Source organism: Gymnodraco acuticeps, unplaced genomic scaffold (assembly GCF_902827175.1).
Source record: "Gymnodraco acuticeps unplaced genomic scaffold, fGymAcu1.1, whole genome shotgun sequence".
Classification (NCBI taxonomy): Eukaryota; Metazoa; Chordata; class Actinopteri; order Perciformes; family Bathydraconidae; genus Gymnodraco; species Gymnodraco acuticeps.
The window spans coordinates 754,235-768,701 of NW_022989953.1; the positions used below are offsets into that span (position 1 = coordinate 754,235).

At 43.8% G+C, this 14,467-nt stretch overlaps 1 protein-coding gene across 2 annotated transcripts in view; it reads left to right on the plus strand.

The window, feature by feature from the left end:
• The window catches only part of LOC117542787 (solute carrier family 45 member 3), a 54,303-nt gene that overhangs the window by 14,378 nt on the left and 25,458 nt on the right, over positions 1 to 14,467 (plus strand). Inside the window, exon 1 of one of the 2 annotated variants that reach the window (XM_034210631.1) lies at positions 6,482 to 6,703. The exons of the other annotated variant lie outside the window; for it this stretch is intronic. The gene's annotated coding sequence lies outside the window, so the exon portion shown is untranslated. Of the gene's footprint in view, positions 1 to 6,481; positions 6,704 to 14,467 lie in introns of those variants that run through there. 2 annotated transcript variants of the gene reach the window in all.

Here is a 14,467-nt window from a genome sequence, read left to right on the forward strand (position 1 = left end):
CAAAGCGAGAGCTGTGTCCGGGTCCTCGGCAGTAAGTCGGACCCATTTCCGGTGAGGGTTGGCCTCCGCCAGGGCTGCGCTTTGTCACCAATCCTGTTTATAATATACATGGATCGGATTTCGAGGCGTAGTCATGGGGGAGGGGGTCTGCAGTTTGGTGGACTAAGGATTGCACCACTGCTTTTTGCAGATGATGTGGTTCTAATGGCTTCATCGGTCTGCGACCTTCAGCACTCACTGGATCGGTTCGCAACCGAGTGTGAAGCGGCTGGGATGAGGATCAGCACCTCCAAATCTGAGGCCATGGTTCTCAGCAGGAAACCGATGGACTGTCCACTCCAGGTAGGGAATGAGTCCTTACCCCAAGTGAAGGAGTTCAAGTATCTCGGGGTCTTGTTCTCGAGTGAGGGAACAATGGAGCGTGAGATGGGCCGGAGAATCGGAGCAGCGGGAGCGGTACTGCAGTCGCTTTACCGCACCGTTGTGACGAAAAGGGAGCTGAGCCAGAAGGCAAAGCTCTCGGTCTTCCGGGCCATTTTCGTTCCTACCCTCACCTATGGTCATGAAGGATGGGTCATGACCGAAAGAACGAGATCGCGGATACAAGCGGCCGAGATGGGTTTTTCTCCGCAGGGTGGCTGGTGTCTCCCTTAGGGATAAGGTGAGAAGTTCGGTCATCAGGGAGGGACTCGGAGTTGAGCCGCTTCTCCTTCGCGTCGAAAGGAGCCAGTTGAGGTGGTTCGGGCACCTAGTTAGGATGCCACCTGGGCGCCTCCCTAGGGAGGTGTTCCAGGCACGTCCAGCTGGGAAGAGACCAAGGGGTAGACCTAGGACCAGGTGGAGGGATTATATCTCTTCGCTGGCCTGGGAGCGCCTTGGGATCCCCCAGTCAGAGCTGGTTGATGTCGCCAGGGAAAAGAAAGTTTGGGGCTCTCTGCTGGAACTGCTACCCCCGCGACCCGACCACGGATAAGCGGGAGAAGATGGATGGATGGTTTATAAAGCACTGAATGGTTTAGGCCCAAAATACATTTCCGACCTCCTGCTAAATGATGAACCACCCAGATCTCTCAGGTCTTCAGGGACTGGTCAGCTTTCTGTCCCCAGAGTCAGAACTAAACATGGTAAAGCAGCATTCAGTTATTATGCTCCAAATATCTGGAACAAACTCCCAGAAACCTGCAGGTCCGCTGCAACTCTTGACTACTTTTAAATCCAGGCTGAAGACTTTTCTTTTTGTCGCTGCTTTTAATTGAACTATTCATATCTTAGACTGCACTGAAACTTTTATCCATGTATTTTTTCTTTTAATGTTTATTTTATTAGCTTTTCTTTTTAATGACTGATTTTAAATGTCTTTTTCTTAATGTCTTTCGTTTTTTGTAAAGCACTTTGAATTGCCTTGTGTTGAAAAGTGCTATATAAATAAACTTGCCTTGCCTTGCCTTACATTAATTAAACTAACTACATATATGCGCAGCCATATCAAAATAGAAACTGCATTCTTTGGGGAAAACCCTGCATATCTCGTCTAATTTTCATTAAGATTTTGAAAGTGTCACATGTTTCCGTCCTGAAATCCGGTACGCAGGAAAAACCCTAGAAACCGAAGTTATCTTTGTTGCTACGAGTTCTTCTTCTCTTCTCAGACGCAAGAACAAACGTGTTAAACAGTTCTGTGTAGGCCTGGGATGCACCACGTTTGCCTCGTGGTGCAGCTTAAAGGATCGATTCAACATTGCATAATTACATTTTCATTATAAATAATAGCGAGGTAGTTGAGACAGTCCTGTGGCGGTGTGCAACAGTTGGCCCTGCGTAAAAAAAACCCCACTGATAGGATTCTTGAGCCTTTAGGGACTACAGAAGACTCTTGGACAATCTATCTTATGTCCTCAACTCCTGGAGACTGTTAACTGTCATGTGCTCTTATGGCCATTGGAGTAGTGCTAATCCTGAGGGCGCTACATGTTAAAAGCTATGTATGTGTAGAAGCTCTGTGTTTAAGCATCAACGTCACGGATTTACTTAAAGGTTAATTTGCTGGGAGAGCACACAATGAGTGATTGATCTGTCTCATCCTTCTTGCTATGTGTAATGTGGGTGACATTCAGGCTTTATTGGGATCCTGCTGCTATGCCAAGAGAAGTGGCCCCTGAATTCTATTTCTGACACACTGTTTTGGTTTCCTTGGTTTATCAAAGCGGAGAGCAGTGTGTTGTAGCTTATTATGGGCACGTAGGGTTTGGCCAGTGCTGAAGAAAGTCTGGTTTGTGGAAAGGCTAACGTGGAATTAAAGCCTTCTGCGCCTGCCCAGATTGCTAAAGCATCTCTAGCAAAAGCTATAGTCAAGTACACTATGTTAACAACCATCTGAGAACAACAATTTGAAGATTTGAAAGGTTCTGGGGCAGGATAATTGTATGTATCAACAGAGCCTTTGGTAGAAAGAGCTGTAGGCTGGTTGGGGAAGTACAGTTGTCTGAAAAACTCCACACGTCATGTGAATTAGGGCTGAACGATTAATCGATTTTAAATCGAAATCACGTTTTTAAATGCTGCAATTATCAAATCGCAAAGCCTGCAAATTCTTTGTTGTTTGTTTTGTTTTGTTCTTCTCGTGTGTCAGTCATCCACACCAATCAGAAGTGCTGTGCTCCACATTTACCAGCCATTGTTAACCAATCAGAAGTGGCCCATGATAGAAGGTGATAGACGGATTGATCCAATCACCTGCCAAGTATTTTTGAAAGTGCCTGCCCTTTCCAAATGGCTTCCAATGGAGCTTTCTTAGATGGTTTGGTGAAACAAAGCATCTGAGTCAGGTTAGTAATGCTCCATCACATGTTTCTATTACAGGGTGAATCTTAAACTGAAGCTTGGCTTTAAAGCAACCCAACGGAAGTTTCATGTAAGTTTAGTTCTTTCACTCGTAGCTCGGGCTGCGGGGGTGCTAGAGACGGGAGCATGTTGATGCGACCTTCCTAGCCGGAGATATGGCCGCATTTTACAATAAACTTCCGTTGGGTCACTTAAAAACAAATATCGCAAATCGAATCGCAATATCTGTCAGAAAAATCGCAATTAGATTATTTCCCCAAATCGTGCAGCCCTAATGTGAATACCTTTTTATTTTATTTTGCAGTTTTCCATTACTAGTTAATTAATAGACAACTAGGAGTGTGTGTGCTTAAATATATGCGTATTTGTACTTGGGGTGTGTGATTGCACACCGTTGATATAATATATCTTTGCAAGGAAGGGCATTATAGAGTGGCGAAGTCCCTCCCCTTCCGGGGGAGCTCCATGGGACCTTATTTCGAAGAGAGAAAGATTATCTTTCGATCCCGTTTGAATTGTGCCACGAATTACACATGATGTTTGTTAATTTAAAACAGGGGTGGGGAACCTCCGGCCCCCGGGCCGTATACGGCCCGCGAGACCATTTGGTGTGGCCCTCGAGGTAATTTATAAACACACGCAAAAAATTAAACAAATCTAGACCGCAAAATAATTAAACAAGTGAGTGCCTGTTTTTCCTGGCCAAGGTCAGGGTCCTTGAACACAACACAAGCCTAACGTGTAATCACCATGTTCACCTGGTATATGTGTCGTCTGACAGGGGTGTAGTTCGGGGAGCACCAGAACGCAGCTCCGCTCCGGCACTTCCAAAAATTGCAGTAGGCTACCCATAAGGAGCCGTACACATGCTGCAGTTTTTGCGTGGCTGTGTCTTAGTTGTAAGCCCAGTGGCGATCTGTCATACTGATCATACAGTCAATAACTTTGTTGTTATTAGCATCTGGTTAGCTAGCTATGCTAACGAATATAAGAAGCTTTTTCTACAACCAGTGAGGTAAAGGCACATCTTTATATGAACATTATAGTTATAAAAAAATAAGAGAATAAATTAAACGGGTATAAAATACTATATGACAGTAAAAAAAGTTGTTATTAATAAACAAGAATACAGTTTAAAAGGAGAGTGATTTGTAAAATATCCATAAAGAAAAAGAAAATCTGCTTACAGTTATGTTTCATCTGGATGTTGAGAGATGTATCCATAGATCTAATGTTGCTCTCAAAGTGCACCAGATTGATGCTTTTAACTTCAACATTTAAAAAAAAATCTTCCCGGGGGAGCATGCCCCCGGACCCCCCTAGAAGAGGTTAGGTCCCCCCCATTTAAATGGATAGGAAACTAAATACATTTGCACACATCTTGTGTCCATAACTTTCTGTTTTGGTGGTCATGCCACAACTGTGCATGTGCATGCATGCACGAGTCATGGTAAGATATCTGGATTAAGAGGTTGCTTTTTCTTTGCACAGCATGAAAGAAAGGTGAAATGAGTATTTTTAAGCAGAGGTCAATAATTTGTACGGCCCTCGGACGATGTTGAAAACATTGAAATGGCCCTTGAGAGGAAAAAGGTTCCCCACCCCTGATTTAAAAGATAATTTTGCAAGTCAAAAAAATAAAAATGTGTCGTAAAACTGTGAAGTAACACATTTGTTTGTGTGAAACGCTCAATGAACTACATCTCTGGTCTCGCAGACTCTCACAACAACACACGTCACCAAGATGGCCGTCACTACTGTCAACAAAACGATTGACTACCCTCACTATCACCACAATGAAACACGTCCAGAAGAATGTCATGCAAAGCTGCCTGCCTGCCTTCCTTTGATTCTCTCTGAACTGCATGGTCTTTTTAATGTTTAATGTCAACCATTTGTGCAGATAGCATGAAGTAGAAAAGATCGGCGATCGCCGATGCTAGCGTTAGCATTTCTCCCCCGGGCTTAAATTGTGTATTATAGAATGATCACACCGGTGACAGTACTCTTCAAAGGGTTCACGAAATATGACTACTACTCTTACTGTTTAACATTTTGGGTTACTTAATGTTACTTTATATTAAGGCTAATAAAAATGACAAGGCTGTAATGCTAACTAATGTGCTAGCTACTAGCTAGGTAGCTAACTTGATCCAGCCACTCGTGGTCCTTTCATCAGACGGGAAGCGAAAGAACGAGCAAGACCCATTGCTGGTATGATAACAACCTGGTACTAAGCACACAGGCATCTTGTTAACGTTATCTTATCTTAGCCAGTGCCATATAGATAGCTAAAATCAGCGCCATATAGATAGCTAAAATCAGCGCCATATAGATAATCTATCTCTTAGTGGAGGAAAACAATTGTGACATCACTTACGCGATTCTGGGATTTGTAGTCTTTCTAGTTGCGTATTTTTCAACAGTTTTACGACAAAACTGTGACTTTTTTGACATGGAAATTATTTGTTAAGATTGACAAACATCATATGTGTAATTCATGGCACAATTCAAACGGGATCGAAAGATACGTTTTCTCTCTTCATTGACTTCAATACATTATTTTTCCGAAATAAGGTCCCATGGACCGGAAGTAGATGGGCGTGACTTCATTAGTTTTATGTGTGCTTGTTTATGTTCCGGATTTATCCGGACAACATATTTTTAAAGGGGTAGGACATATTTGGTGAGTCAGCAAAGTCCTCGCTGAGCGGGTCGGGCCAGGCTTTTCTCCAAAAAGGGATTTTCAGAATTCTTTTAATTCCAGGCAAGCCGCTCCTGTTGCAGAGAGAAAGCTGCCAGCAGCCGCTCTCCACTCTGTCTTCATATTGATCTGCCTCTGGGCTCCAGAAACAGGGATTCCTTAAAGCCTGCCGTAGTCTAATGGCATTACTGGACACCCCTCCCCTCCCACCATTAACCACCCTCCCCATTCTAGAGCTCCCTCCGCTCCACTTTTTTTCCCCTTCTCACTGTTATCTAATTAAAAGCCTTTCTACAGAGGGCTGGTCCTGGCCTCCAGGCGTGGGGTACCGACATGGCAGCCAGCCGGGGGTTGAGTGATGGTGTGTGAGTGTGTGTGTGTGTGTGTGTGTGTGTGCGTGCGTGCCGTGCGTGCAAACAATCTTGAGTGTAAGTATGCGCTGTGTGTGTGCATGTACGTGTCTACTCAAATAGGCTTATTGCTGGCTGAGCTGGTGAACCAGGAAAAGGGTTAAAGCAGTCCATGGACAAGCAGTCATGCAGGAGTATGGGCTTAACTAAGACTAGGCTGCAGGGGGGAGGTAATGAGAGAGGGGGGAGTGCTGGCCCGGCCCTGATAAGGCGGCTGAACATGATACTGGGTCAGGGTCTATAATAAAGAACTTTCAGGGGTAGGTTAAAGATAGTGAGAGTAGGGGTGGGGTTGTGAGATTATATCAATTCATGCTTTTTTTTTCTAACCACCTTTTGTGTGCCTATTAAAACGTGTGTGTGTTTCAGATCAAATCAGGGGCAGAAACATGTCATTTTGAGACAAACACAGACGGACAGGATTCCTCATGTGCTTTGGGAGTTTCCCAATTCCCCCCTTACAACAGGCTGAGGCACAAGTGAGAGGGAGTGAGAATCATGGGAGGGATGCAAAAGGAGGTGGGCTAAATAAGAGAGGAGAGACACAAACAGAAGCAGGCTAAAAACCGAGTCAGACTCTGGAGCATGGAGTTAAAGCAGGTGGTCCAGAGTCAGTGCAGATGTGCTCTGCAAGTGAGCGGAGTGTGTTGATTGGATAAAGAGTGTGAGCAGCCGCTAAAATAGATGAGATGCTCCAATGCAAATCTGTAGATGTCATTTACACTTTTGAGCTTCGCTTCTTTGGCTGGTGAGTATAATTTTGTGAAATAACTCCTTTGTGGCTCATCATGTTTTTGCTTTTATATCACACTCTCTGTTATCGTCTTCCCTCAATGTGTTAAATACAAGAGGTGTAAATGCACAGCATAGAATCAACTGAAGGAAACATATTTCTTTGTAATGGCACATTTCTAGTCATGCATTTGGGGTTTCTAGCTGCTGTCATTCAAGCATGATGAATTGCCTCTGAATGTGATGAGCTCATTGTAGCGTATGAGATGACCTGAACCTCCGTTTTGTGACAGCTAATGGTAGCTAAAGGTCAGCTGTTTCTCTTTTAATGGAAAGTGGAATTCAAGCCACGTTGAACTAAAAAGTGCTTACCTTATCATGATTATAGGAACATTTCCCTTACATTTGGCTAAAATGAAAGTAAGTAAATATATATTATTGACTTAAAATACAAGGTAAATAGGTAAGTTCAATTGAGTTGAATACCTGAGCACACAAATGCAATTTTATAAACAGGATTTCATGCTTGCCTGTAACAACATTCTGTTGATCACAAATACCATCTTACAGCAATGAACTGTTTATTGATTAAACCTAATTAAAATTGTGACTGCTCTATTAACTAAATGTAAACGGTCTTTATCATGGTTGACTGGAACTCATTAGCGTTTGCATTCCCTCCTATTAGTCCTTTCACCTTGACACAAAAGGTTCTCAGCTACTGGAGAGCCACAGTCTGGGGAGGCACGTTATCAGCCACATTGACTCACAAGAGGCTACAACACTGAACTCTGCTGCACTCCATTGTTGAGCTATTTGCATGGGACGGTATGATAACGGTCACCACCCTGAGCCGTAGCCGTTTGCATTCTCTGGTGTGGACAGAGGGTTCCTTCAGTTCACCCACTGATACAAACACACGCTAATCCCACAGCAGGGCAGCCAAACCTAGCCTGCATTCCTCCAACGTACCCCTGATAAGTGCGTTTTGTGTGGGTGTTTGTGTGTGTTTTCCTGCGTGGATCCGCTGTCCTTGGGATTAGCAGATACTCTCAGTCCTTTTGTGTTTGGATACTTTTTTAAACAGTTCTGGGGAATTGCTATGTTGTGAATGAAGGACATCTAATGATTGCTTTGATAATAGTTTTCCCTCCTATAACCATAAATGACATCCTAAAATGAATTTGAAAACACTGAACGCATTTCTCTCTCAGGAGACATGAACTATTCGTCTTTTAAACTTAAGGGACTTGATCTGAGTCATCGGCCTAATTAGGTTCAGAGATGGAAAGAGCACTTCACATTTTGGCACAGCAAAGGGTGTCATTAGGCCTTCCGGAAATAAGACGAGGTTGTCTTTCCCTCTCCATCACATGATTGATGTCCTTATATCGTATCTTCTTTCCCGAAGCACAATTTTAAAAGAACTGGCAACAGGTTCACTTTTCATTCTCTAGGTAGCAACGTACAGGAGGAGAATACTAGCAGCAAGCAGCCGTCCGCATGCTGGCGCTGGCTTTGAAATGTAAGGTTGGTCACATGATTTGCGGTGAAAGGCAGGGTCAGGGGTCACAGTGACGGATGTGGGCTTAAGATTACAGGCTGGGGGGGGCGGGGTAGGGTCAGCACTGTCAGTGCTGCCTTTCAATTGAGAAGAGGCAGAGCACAAATCAAACACTAAGCATTTGTATTGACGTAGCTTTGCACCAACGATAAAGGCTGATGGGTCAGGTAGTGTGCAACATTTGCTGTGGTCAGATGCACATGTTTGCACCCCTACATAAACACACATTATCTATTTATAGTAAAGGGAAGCTTTGTAAATAGCTGGTATGTCATTGAAGTGTAACCGTGTTCTCAGATAGCACCAACCACATTCTAGTTGGCATACAAAGTCAACATGAAGTCCAGATTAAATGCAAATGTAGGACATTTGCATAAGTAACAACAAAATGAGTGTGTGTGTGTGTGTCAGGGCTCCATGAAACTGCTTTTGTAAAGGTACAGACGAGAATAGATAAGATAAGATAAGACTTTATTTATCCCGAAGGAAATTGTTGTGCCAGAGTAACAAAATACAATAAACACAATAAACACAGCAGCAAAACTGTACACTAAAAGTGCAGCAAAAAGAGCAATTAAACATCCACAGACAACATGAAACATAGAAACATAGATGGTCACACAATCAATGCAATTATTAGCAGTATTTAGTAGTTAGTAGTGCAAAAAATAAAACGTAGTGGCAGTTACGTAAATTTCACGTTATCATAGCATTATTAATACTACTAATAATAATAATATTGCACATTGTTATATATAGCAGCGAGTGTATTGTAATGATGGTTATTATATTGATATGTATATTGCACATAGTGTTGGTGTGGAAGTTCTCAGTGCCCTTTACTTAGGGGTGAAGAGTTAAAGAGTTTGATGGCCACTGGGAGGAAAGACCTCCTGTGGCGCTGTGTGGTGGTTATCGGTTATCGGTGATCTCAGTCTATGGCTGAAAGTCCTCCGGTAGGAAACCAGTGTGGCATGCAGGGGGTGAGACCCGTTGTCCAGAATGCTGAGAAGTTTCCTCAGCATTCCCCCCTCCGACACCACTGCCAACGACTCCTGATCCACTCCTAGGACAGAGCCTGCTCTCCTGATGAGCTTGTTGAGTCTGTTGGCATCAGCTGTCTTCACCCCGCTGCCCCAACACACTACAGCAAAGAAGATCACACTGGAGACCACCGAGTCATAAAACATCAATGTAATAAAAAACATTGATGTAAAAGTAAATATGTAAAAGTAGCTGGAGGGGAAAAAACAGGGTGACCCGATTTTCTGCTGACTTCAGTCATAGCCTGAGCTGAACACACACACACACCATAACGCACGTGGTCATTGTGTTCGATGCTAGCTAGCGGTCACCTTTACCTGGAGGATGCAAGGTGAATAATTTGTGGTGCAGAGTGGGACTGGAAGTGTAAACATGGATCTTAGTTAATCCACGTAAAAAATGTTTTACATATTCTGAGTTTGTGCACCGGTCTGTTCATTACGACTTTTATCGTTCGTCAGTTCTGGATTCTGGCGTTTATATCAGAGGACATGCTGAGGACTTTGTCTAGAAGGAACCTGTAAGCTCAACATCATTCCCATGACCTCCACGACAATGCCAAGTTGGCACCGCTCACAACTGCTGAGCTAGTGATATTATGGCAGCATTGTTGGCAGCGTTCATTAGGATTTGCTCCATCTTAACTTGTCGGTGTTATTCAAGGAGCAGAGAAGGAGAGCCACAAAGGAAGGTTTGCAGGAAGTAAGCCAGGGAAGCAGTGTGTATAAATGCAGAGGGCCGGGTCCATTATTGTGCCGGAACTCAAAAGGGAGAATGGCCATGGTGCTGCAGCCATTCAGCCTGAGCCAAACACAACCAGAGCTCCTCCTGAGGTTTCTGCACACATCCACCGTGCTTGTGGTTCTGATGTCATCTCAGAGCAATTAATTTCCCTCTTCTCTCCCAAAAACCCTGCTGTCTGCTGTGAGACCCCCCACCCCTGCCCATCCAACCACACACACACACACACTACACACTCTATAAAGCCTACCATCTATTTGAACACCGCATTAATAAAAGACTTGGAAATGGACTTGATACCCCACTATATCAAATGACTCTCTCTGGCACAATGTGTACAAAGGCCGTTTTGTATTGTAAGAATACTGCTCGGAGTCATTAGGAGCGATTTTTGGGGGGCCTGCGGCTGAATGGGGCATGGTAATGGAGCAGTGGGAGAGCTGACAAAAGCTGCCCACCGCCCACATCACTCCCCCTTCTCACCCCCAAGGCTCAGATTGTAGAGTTTAAACACATAAGGTGACACGAAGAGCCGTTTGTCTAACAGTGTGCATGCGTCTGAGCCTCAGAGGCTATGGGAAGACGATGAAGGGCATGACTGGAATCCATTGCCGAGTCAGAGGTGTCAATAAGTGAGTGGTGTAATGACTGTGTGGGTTGCCAGTGTGTGCCTGTTTCTCTCCTCTCTCCCTAAAACGCAAGCTGGAGAGCTCTGTTCTGTTTTAGCCAATTCCACAAACATTGGATTGGCTTACGAGCACCATATTTCAAACAAACAAATGGATTTGTATTTGTATGTTTGACTTTGAGGTGGATAAATGGACTTGAATGTGTCTGTGAGCTGCTCTCGCTTTTCTCCTCTTGCCACCGTCTTTCATCTCTCGCTTCCTTCCCGCGCCATACGGGTCAAGACTCAAGCAAACATTCAATTTTCAAAACCCTGGAATCTGACTTGCATTTGGGTAGGCGTGCAGACAAGCCGCAGCCGCTTGAGTAGACAAATCAGATTTCTGTATTCGTGCCACCGGGGGAGGGGGGGGGGGCTTCTGTTTTCAGTGAGAACTTCTGACAGTAAGTCAGCTGAGGCTCCAATAGAAAGCATTCTCACTGAGATTCTAAACCACAAAGGCATGACCAGTCGTGGACAGATATGTCAAAAGGGTGCTTTTAGAATGCAGGTCAGAGACGGAGCTGACCCCAGGGCTCGGGGAAGGATGAGGAAGAAATGCAGAGGAGAGTGAGAGGGAGGGGGAATGTACACATACACACTGAGAATATGTTGGCAGGGGGTTGTGTTGGCCAGACAGGCCGTAGGGGCGAAGGCTGGTCCCCCGATGGGTGCCTTTCAGAGTGCCCAGGCTGGGTGGGAATGGGATCTGACGGGTGTGAAATGGTCCTCTCTCCCAGTGACCCAGGGCACTGCTCCAACACTGTCGCTTTGTCCTTTGGACCCTCAAAGAGCATGTATCAAAGGACTCATAATGACCGAGCTGGGAATGTGACTGCTGCAGAACCTCTGATAGCATCACTGATGGAAACCAGTTCACATATTTGATCATAACAATGTGCACAACTCAAGAGTATGCCTGATGATGTAATGTAAAAGTCATTTTACTCAAGTACTTGAAAAAAGTTTTACTCCTATAATATTATTTTATAATTTGTGTTTATTTAAAGGTGGGGTAGGTAATTTTGGGAAAACCAGTTCGAGTGCGCTAGAATTTGAAAATACACAACCGGAACAAATCTGCCACTTCCTTAAAGAGCCCCTCCTCCAACACACACGAACACGCACATAACCAATGAGTGCACGAGATAAGTTTGTGCACAGATGGAAGGCTGACAGGCAGGTAGGCCATCCAGTTGTTTTAGCCGGGCCGGCTAAAATGATGGTCGTGCTTTTTACAGCACTACGGCTTCCACAGATGACATTTTTTTTATGGATATTTTGTCAAAGCACTTCAGATATTCATTGCTATCGGATGTTAAGAGCATTCCATGGAATATAACAAACGGTGTATCTCGAGCCGGTTTCTCAAACTTACCTACCCCACCTTTAAATGTCTTAATAACACAAGTCAACGCAAATTATAATATAATTCTGTATGTTAAGCTACTCAGAAGTGTATAAATACATTCAAATAAACCCCACGTGCACCAAGTGCACCATTGAAGTGATCAACACATAAACGAACAATTTTATAAAATAATGTCAAAATATCTGGTGCTTAAAATGGCCATTTTGCATTTTTATGATAAAACCTTTTTATTTGACTTAAGTACAATTATGAATGCAGGACTTCTGCTGAGCATTTTTACACTGTAGTATTGCTACTTTTACTTAAAGGTGGGGTAGGTAAGTTTCAGAAACCGGCTCAAGTGCACTAAAATTTGAAAGTACACAGCCGAAAAGAATCCGCCCCTTTCTTCAGACTTCCTTACAGAGCACCTCCTCCAACACACATGAACGCGCACATGACGTCAGCAGACTGGTGAAAGTGGCCGCCTGTTGCTGGCGAGTCATTGAAGTACTGCTGCAATGCACGCCCAATGACGGCACGCCCAATGACGGCACGAGATACATTTGTGCGTGCACGAGATGGAAGGCTGACAGACAGGGCGGCAATCCAATCCGTTTAGCCGGCCCGGCTAAACGGATTGGTCGTGCTTTTTACAGTATTACGGCTTCCACAGATGACATTTTTTTATGGATTTTTTGTCAAAGCACTTAAGATATTCATTGCTTTCGGGATGTTAAAAGCATTCCATGGAATATAACAAAAAGTGTATCTCGAGCCGGTTTCTGAAACTTACCTACCCCACCTTTAAGTAAATAATCCGAGTACTTTTTCTAACGTTGCTGATGACAGTATTTTGTGCTAGTGGTGTTAAACTACAACATTTAAATCGTCCAACTAAATCACAGATAGTACTATGCTGTAAGAAGCAACTCTAGTTCCTTGCGGAAACAGTACGTCATCTGTTCTGTCTCTTCATTTATTGATCTGAGCACATTTCTGTGACATCTCACTGGAGATGAAATCCATTTATATTTTGCACAGAGAGAGCAGATGGGAAGCATTGGCTGAGAAATGTCACACCAAATGCAAATATAGCACCTTGTTGTTCCTGTGTTTGCGGCTGCTCTGACTGTTCCTGCTCTTCCTGCTTTAGGCTGGAGCCCAGAGATGGGGACTCAAGTTTGTGACTCGGACTCGAGTCGCACTTAAGTCGCACACACAGAGACTTCAGACTTGACTTGGACTCCTGCTCAAAAGACTTCGGACTCGACTTGGACTCGTGTTTTGGGACTCGCGAACAATCATTGTGTTTTCTATTTTTGGCGTATTAAAGGTGGGGTAGGTACGTTTGAGAAACCAGCTCGAGATCGCTAGAATTTGAAAATACACAACCGGAGAAAATCTGCCACTTCCTCACAGAGCCCCTCCTCCAACACACACGAACGCGCACATGACCAATGAGGGCACGAGATAAGTTTGTGCCCCGATGGGAGGCTGACAGGCAGGTAGGCCATCCAGTTATTTTAGCCGGGCCGGCTATCGGGATGTTAAGAGCATTCCATGGAATATAGTTCATGGGCCCATACCTGGATTTCCACTTATCGGTACCACCCAAAGTGGCACATTTTAGTGAAGTGTTTTCAAGTGGCATATATCTATAGATGATATTTTGGTATGATAGACATTCCAGAGTGGTAGCTTAGTCATAGAAATCAGCTATTGAATACAATGACCCGAAGTGCCAAATTCGAAGGCGTAAAATGTGGCTTGAATGTACATATAACTCAAATACCAACATGAAGTCAACCATTTAATGGCTAATGCATTGTTCTTATGGTGTTGTTTAGTTAGACAGGTCATTCTAAAGTAACTTGGACAATATTTTAGCCAAATAAAATTATTATTACTTGAAAAAAACAAAACATAAAACATGAAACTGCATAACATAGTTACATGTACATGTCTGTAGTGTCTAGCTTTGACCAGCCAACTAGACAAAGTCAACTATACTACCAGTTTTACATGTAGAACTCCTTCACAAGGTCAAGAAATATTCATGGGGGCAAGTCTAGTTTGATTTACTTACATATTTACCCAGTACTTGAGTATACATCAGTTTATACTCATCGACAGTGACTTGCCATGCACTTCATGGGTACTATACATTCATCTGAAGTTGTACCGGTATGACTATAAACAGGGGTGCACATAACTTTTTTGCCCTGGTTCTCAAAGGAGCACCTGGAGATGTTGCTTGGTGCTCATCCTTAAAATGAAATAAACCGTAACTTTTGAGGGGGTCTGGACTTTATTTGCCAGACACACGGCACTGAACACACATGCAGAGGTGAACACAAGACAACATTAGCATGACATCCTACAAGCTGTCATCATACCCTCCTGACTGTTC